Genomic DNA, 8510 nt, shown 5'->3' with positions numbered 1-8510 from the left:
AGTAGTCGTCTATAAGTTCCACCAATATTCAGTCCGAGGTTACTGAGATGGGTGTCATATGTATTAACATGTTTTCTATAACATTATTCACATTGTGAATAAAATAGCCGTTGTATGGAGGTAAATATGGGTGGTTTGGGCTGGAAAAGTTCAGACGGGTGTCTGCGACGACCACTATACTGCGTTGGCGACAACCGGCTGTCTTCCAACAGAAAGCGAGAGTTTACATTGTTTTTGGGATCGCCTACCTACAGCTGTGTGCTGTATCTAAACGTGTAGGCTGTTGGAGTATTTTTCGGGAACTGCAGCCGCCGCCACAGCCGTATGCCGCCACTGGCGTTAAACTGCGAATGGTGTGGGTTATTATTTCACCTAAACTGGTTTGAAGGTCGGTAAATGCCTTTTTATTTTACATATCAGCACGCCGCAGCGTAACAGTTCACGAGCTGAGTGAACACTAACTGAATGCCAGGTTTGTCAATGCACACGTTGCGAACGCAGCGTGCCACGCCTTCTTCGCACCGAAATCAGGGCCTGTGAAGCTTTATTTTGGAGCGTCGCGTTTCCCGGTCAATTACTGGAGCCGACTTTGCGTGCAAGAGGTATTAGCGGTCGGCTCACGTTTCTCGTGCAGCCTCTGTGTAACTCGGGTGAAGCATTCATTTTCGTTGGCCATGCGTTCGTGAAATTAACAAAGCTAACAGAGCTAAATAGACAGAGTTAACTTTTAGGGAACGAGAGATCGGCAACGGCATGCGGGTCAATAACCAGGCTTCTAAAAGCAGCATGCCGAGTGCAGCTGTTCTTGCAAGGTTGTTAGATTACTTTAGATCGTAAAAACTTGAGATTCCGCACGGTGCGCCTTTCGCAGCAGCGTTCAGAACCCGCAGAAAATGTATTAAGTTATTACACTTCACACGTGCATACGCTTGTTTTGTTTGGGTGTTTCTTGCCTGAAGGTCTTGGGCTTCCGTTGGTTGTTAGTGCAGCCAAGAACGACAAGGTAACTCTACAGTGACTTGCTGCTGTACATCGGTGATTACAAACAAGTCACGGTGGCTTACAGGGGGTATTTCAACAAAAAAAACAAGTAGCCTTAAAAATGTGGTTACAGCAATGGACCTTAAGAAGCCTGGCACGTTGAAAGTCTCACGTGTCATGATGTCGGCAAGACCAACGCACCACAAGCGGCATTCTTGATCGGTGTACAGCAAGAGATATCCTGGCATACAGTTGGTCGTCGCTCCCCTTCGATGCAGTCTGTGGTTAACTAGTAAACTGTAGCGTGCTGACACGTCAAATAAAGAGGTGCTCACCAATTTCGATACCAGAATAGGCGCGCGAATCAGCCGTACGATACGCAGTCGTACGGGGCCGTGCGGGAAGTGGGGCGGCTGCTGTCACCACAGTAGGATTCAGCAGTGCACCGGGAGGCGTCTCGATTGGAGTAAAAATGGCGCCTCCCTGAGAGTGCCGAAAACGTTTGGTGAATGCGTGCACGCCGTGGCATTCAATTACTTCGAACGAAGAAAAGTATAGGAAGTTTCTTTAGACGCTTCACTGCTTCAAGCAGGAACTTAAATGGTTCCTGCATTTTTTAGACGGGTCTTCTTGAAACGATGGAAATAATATGAAGACGTATATTGCACCTGAAATTGATTTGTTCGAGAACTTTTGCATTTCGCTGTGATGACTGGTATATATTATCTGGGAGGAGAAATGTCTTACTTGAATAACTTCACAAAGCCTTTGAACCAGTCTTCCGACCAGAGCGAGGCAGTCATTGCTGTGTAAAGAGGCCTGTCCAGTCTTCTTTCGGTGGAAATAATGGAGTCTACTTTCTGACAGAGTAGGAACAAAAAAGAAAGGTAGTTAGCGATAGTATAACGCGGTTTTCACAGCCATGCGTGAGCTTTAGGTACTGTATGATTAGACGCAGTGCTCTTGTACTTTGTCGCGTGTATGAATGCGACCCAAAGAGCTGCAGCATGGTTAATGAACCTAATCAGGCAGCTCTTTGAGCTTCATTATCAAAAGCTGCTTAAAAATTATTTAGGGTGGCGCGTACTCCTTAGTAATTTTCAAATACCAACTAGGGCATTTCATTTATATTTCAAAACGTTTTAAGGAGCGGAAAGTAAAATACTCTAAGCGTGTTCGAGAGTTGAATAAATATTGACCTTAGGCAACTAATTTACATCAATAGCATTATGCCTCTAACTAGTTGGGAAAAAATTTCATATTAGGGATTTGCCCCGAAATGAAAACGGGAAAAGAGAAGCCAACCTCGAGGCAGCTGCGCTGGTAACCAATTAAATAATTGAGTAACCATTTTTTTCACAGTGCCCACAGTAACGGACTTGTAACGCTCTGCAGTCACAGAAAAGTGCTTGGTTCGCTAAGTTACACAATCATTTGTTGCACTAGCGAAAATATGGATAATGGGGTGGGCAAATTTCGGAAACCCCAAAATTAAAAAAATTACACAAAAATACTCAATATGAGCTAACGGCATCAAACATCTTTATCTTAAGCATCGCCTTCTTACGCCAAAGAAAATAAAACACACAAAGACACAACCCGAAATGCCCAATAACAAAACTTCAAGGACTGCCAAGCACTCGTTATGACGTTATAATGTAGTCCCTGCGAACGTTTTACAATAGGGGCTTTAGCGGTGAAATTCCTTGCTACTCTGCGAGAGGTAATTGTGTAAATAGTCTGTTTGTGTAACGCTGTATCACCTCACCCGCACATTGTCACACGATGTGCCCGTGTGACGTGCATATGGTGTGACGTTTTCGACGCTGCACTGAAAGGCAGCGTCGAAAACGTCGCTCGAAGGGCCCCTCAAGACAAATGCAACAACCAGAATTTGAGCAGTTCATCATAGATTGTGTTGCGTGCTTCAACCATTTTTGTGCCATTTCTCGGCCATATGTGAGCCATGCACGCTGGTTTTGATGAAGATAAGTAACCAATATTGTCGAAATAAAATCGGAGAGGAGAATGTAGCCTGTAGGCGTCACCACTGGAGCAGAAAAGCCTAATTGGCGGATTATACGCTTATAAACAAATGTAGAAGTAAAAATGGAGATAAATTATCAAAGTACATTTAAGAAAGTCGAAATTTTGGTACGCTTGAAGAAATACAGCATATAAAATGAAATAACGCTTTACAAAACTGCCCCTTTTTACACCATCTTTTACACCACCACCGCCTGATGGAGGCAAAAACAACTATCCCCCCAAAACAACCACAAATTAAAACCGCAAGAATGGCCAACAATTTTAATTAAAAACGGCGCAAAAAAGACGGGACAAGACACGATGACACACGGCGCTCACTGGCAACTGGTTGGTTTATTCCGTGGCTTGCGAAATATACCTAAGGAAGGAAGGCGAGATGGAATCATGAAAAGCAGCAAGTACATCAAACACAAAACGCAAGATCTATACACCTGCAATGATCAAAAAGTAGCAACGCTGATGCAGCGCAGCGAACTAACACGTGGCCAGAGGTTGCCAGGCAATGAAAGGCAAAACCGAACGGTGCAACGTATGTTTTTATGAATCCAAGGTTTATGAATCCAAGTTTTTGCCTTTCACTGCCTCGCGCCTCTGGCCACGTGTTAGTTCGCTGCGCTGCATCAGCGTTGCTACTTTTTGATCATTGCACGTGTATAGATCTTGCGTTTTGTCTTTGTTTGATGTACTTGCTGCTTTTCATGATTCCTTCACGCCTTCCTTCCATAGGTATATTTCGCAAGCCACGGAATAAACCAACCAGTTTCCAGTGGGCGCCGTGCGTCGTCGTTTCTTGTCCCGTCTTTTTTCCGCCGTTTTGAATGAAAGTTAGTATGCACCAACTAACCACAACCACTGTTCTTATGCATTTTATTCACCAACAATGTAACGCTCGCGTCGGCACAGAAGTGCATAATTAGCGAAGCTACTGCATTAAATTCTGATATCCTAAACCTACGCACTGCAAAACACTCACATGAAGAGAACCCGCGTAGGGAGGATAACGCACAACACGACAATTTTCACAATTTTTGTACATTTTAAAACACAATTCCCACAACTGCATTTTCTTAACCGATATTCCAAAAAACATAACAAAACACTATCGTTCCAACGACTACACAGTCACAAAACCTCACCAGCGGGATGGCATAGCAATCGTGCCATTGCAGAATGAAACTTAGTTTTTGCAGGGCAATTGAAGTAATCCCGTGGAAGGGCATGGGGCTTTAAGGCCACGCTTTCAGACATCTAAGGGTGGTTGCTGCGAAATCATTCGTTCAATTTGGCAGCGCTCTGCACCATGGTTCGTTGTGTTCCGTTTCATAAAAATGCCTTGTTGCATTACAAATCATGGCTACAACCACTAATTTTAATACAAAGGCATATGCTGAAAAAGCGTGGTAGTGCCGGTTGTTGGCATATACTAAAAATTTCAACAACCGCGCTTAAACCGGACCGAAAAATGACCGGACAGCGCACTGGCTAAGCAGGGAACTGGTCCTGTACAGCGCCCTGTCTGGTCCTTCTCCTGTCCCATTTAAGCGCTGTTGTTCAAATGGTAACAAAGGTATAATACACAGAATGAAATGGTCATGGGTACAGCGCAGCTCAGTTTGAAGCAAATTATTCTGAAACTGGAACATGGTGGACGCATCGAGATAAGAACCTAGGTATTAACACAAACTATTAACTACGTGGGTCCAGAGCCCAGCGTGCGTGACACACAGAATACACCCAAGAGATGATACAGAAGTTGCAAATAGCACGGCACACGTACTATGGCGGACTGCTCAAAGGATAACAAGCGGGCGACTACATTTTCCAAAATAAGCGGACTTTTCTGCGAAACCTCATACCAACAACGTAAAAAATTCATTTCGAAAAATTCGGTTAGCTTGGTGACGGCAAGATTCAGACCACGACTTTACGAAATGTGAAACCAGCTCAGGTAGATGGCTTTACCTCGTAAATGAGCGGTCACCTCGACTTCAACGAGTTTTTCTTGACATTCAATACAACAGAAATTAAGCATTGTCCTCCCACAACCGGCAATTAGGTAATGCACGTTAATCTTAATAACGTATATTTATGAGTAACGAAGGTGACAGACGAAGTAGCAAAAAATTAAACTCAGTTTTACCGAGTGCAAAATCGGCTGAAGCATCCTAGCTGTGGTTCTTTTCTGTCGGCTGTAACTTCAACAAGTGCTCGCCTGAGAACTGCAGCGCCGTCACCCCTCAAAGTGAACGGTCCGCACGGAGTAATCAACCGCTGAACATCAGCGGCTCCCTGCCCTAGCCAGAGGGAGTAGAATTTTCGTCTTCGAGGCCACTGCTCCCTCTATCGGTGGGTTCGATAACCACCAGCGAGGTGGTTCCCAGGCCCACTGATAATGGCCGCCGGCGGTTATGGGAACCTGCCTTTAAACCCTGCGTGACGCACGACCTTTAGCAGACGCGGGGAGAGACTATCTACAACAGCTCCGCTGGTAATAAGAAGAAAGCATGTGTAGCAAAAAGAAATTGATGATGACAGTAATAGGCGGTATGCGCATCCCCATACACGAGCCACCATGGTCACCACACATCATAACAGTGCATAGAATGCACGCGCTGCATTCCACGGTGCGCTTCTTTTGAAAATTTCATCGGTACGATGCACAGGGAGATGAACACTGTACTGTCTACCAGAACAGCGGATGCAAAACATACACACAAAATACTTATTTACATTCCACAGTTGAGCACTAAGGCTTTGTATTAGCTACATAAAACGTTCTTAGATGTCCTGAAAATTTTCATTAGATGTTGTCCTGCCTATCCGATATGTGTTGTCGCTCCAACCCAGATGGTACAACGAAAGTCTATACAAACAGTACCTATGAGTAAACGGCACTCGGCGATTCAAAAAAGCTTTTATAACTTGCGATCATGGCTTTTATGCTCACCTGAAGTACTTCCAGCACGCGTTTTACATCTCCGGGCGAAACGGGTGCCACAGGAGTGTTGATGCAGCCGTAGTGATGAATACCTTTCGAGATGAAATCAGCAAGCGTTTCCAGGGCCGTGTCACCATCCAAGAACTCTTCGACTTCTCTGCTGCTTCTGTGTTGAACGCGCGTGAAACCAATATTGAGGCGGGTGCAACCAGCGACGAAATACTCTGTCGCTGTGCTGCGATCAAGTGCTAAAACATTTTGAATTTTTCATTTTACAGTCATCGACAATTGAAGTGCGATCACCACAGTATGATGCAAAGCGCGGAAGGCCGAAAGATACCGTTCATGGACGACAAATGCTGGCTTGCTGTTGGCATATTTGGACAGTCACATTTGAAAACTTTTTCTCGGTAAGTAGGCCACGCGTCAATGCGACTTGAATGTAAAGAAATCGCACTAATTTTCGTCCTGATTCATATTTTTGTGACCGCGTCTATCTTTTTTATGTGTAAATGCTATCGACACATTGCCAAAGTTAGTGCACTGATCCATTTGCGTAAAAACTACATGGGAACGTGGCGGAAAATAAACGCATAAAAACACTGCGTAGTATAGCCTTATCTTAAGATTTTAGGTAGCGATTGCTTTAGTAGCCTACCGCTAGCAAACTGGTTATTAGTTAGCAAACATGCTTGGTGGTCTTATTTATTCCGCACATATTTTTAACCTTGTAGAAATCTTGTTCCCTTTGCGTCAATAATGTTCAATACGTAGGAAGTTACTTCTCAATGCACGTGTAGCTCTCTTTAGTAGCACACCTCCAGCTTATTAAGGACGCTAGGAACCGCCCCGCCCCCCCCCCCCCCTTGAAGAAGCTTTTGTACATTTTAAGCATTATTTTCAATGTGCCAACATGCAAAAACCGCATTCTCTCATTCACTCTTCCTCTGGGCCAGTTTATAGGCGTAACTGCGTCTTATGAGGAAACCTATTGGTTTACAGCAACTGTCTATATACACGTCTCAGTTTCGTCGTGGAATCCCGTTAAAGTACGATGCCAACATAAATACTTCACAAAACGAAAAGTACTTACTGAAAATCCAGTCCCACGCCATAAGTGGTTCGGTTGTATTTTCTGGCGTGCCGTAAGAAGTGCAGCATATTAGGCTGCAGTCTCCTTCCCAACACGTTGGCTTTGTTGCGATAAAGTGAGTCAAAAAATACAAAACTGCAAAGACCATCCGGCGGAAACGCAGTTCCCTGGTTCATCTTTGCACCAAATGTGCAAATCAGTGAATTGGATGGCACAGGAGTTCGGACTGCAAAAAAGAAACACCCATATCAAATATAATTTGCAGTGTGTGCATGATTTTTAAGTTGAGAAACTACCGGTTCAGTATTGTTTGTTTGTTACAGCCTTCTGGACTAACCACAAAAACAAGGACATCTCAAAGCAGCCGAAGGTATGGCCTTAAAAACCCTTGCACAGCCGTAAGCAATGTGGCGCACTTCAAGTTTTTTTAAGTGTAGTTTTATGACTGAAGGGTACTAACGCGGGCTAGTTGGTGACAATAGTACAATGATGAAAATGACCAAGGGTACTGTACTTCGTCGTCGCAAACATGTTGATTATTCCGGGTGTAATTATTTATTCGAGGAGCCTGTCTAATAAAATTTGGTACAAGATGAGCCTGCAGCTCCAGGCGATTTTATCATGCCGTTCTTGACGTTAATCAACACTGCGATCAAGATAATGCTTCAATGGCGGAACGCGAGCCTCAATTGCGATTCACAATATCGATTCATCTAAAATTATCTGTATGGGAGATTTCAATGCAGCCGGAATTCATTGGCCTTCTCGGACACCTTCCGGTAGAGAACCTGGCCTCAGCCGAGAACTGATCAATTTTTCGCTGTCGCATGACTTGGTGCAGTGGGTTAGTGATGCCACCTGACTGGACGCAGTTCTCGGCCTAATGTTTGTAAGCTCTAACATTGCGGAAGCTGGGTTTATATGTGAAACTACTGAAGGTATATCGGATCATGAGGCGGTCATCGAACGTTGTCCTAACCTGTGCTCAAAACCTTGTATTCGTTCACAACATGCCCGGATTTTAATCGTGCTAAAGATACTTCAATTTTGGACGCCTTGCTGACGGTTTTTCTTCGTTCGAGTGTACGGGCAGAAACTGTGACGTTGATACTGTTGTGGCGTACTTTGAAAACGTTTTAAAATCTTGAATTCATCACTTTGTCGCTATAAATATATAAAAAAAAACGAAGAAGAAGCTTCCTTGGGTGAACAGAGATATTCTTCACTTATCGCGTCGTGTACACAGGCTGAGGCGTAGAAAGAACCGTGATAAGCCTGATAGTGTGAACGAGTTCCAGAAAGCTAAAAAACAACTTGCCGCAATGATGCCTTCTCCAAGGGATTTGCTCTTTGGCACAAAATTACACTATTTACTCAAAAGTAATCCTCGTAAATTCTGGACAGCAGTTCTGCCTAGTAGCTGCTCTTCCCCCTCATTCTTGATTAACG

Source organism: Haemaphysalis longicornis, unplaced genomic scaffold, assembly GCF_048455015.1.
Source record: "Haemaphysalis longicornis isolate Haplotype H1 unplaced genomic scaffold, Haemaphysalis longicornis Haplotype H1 scaffold_10, whole genome shotgun sequence".
NCBI lineage: Eukaryota > Metazoa > Arthropoda > Arachnida > Ixodida > Ixodidae > Haemaphysalis > Haemaphysalis longicornis.
This window is presented reverse-complemented; position numbering follows the sequence as displayed.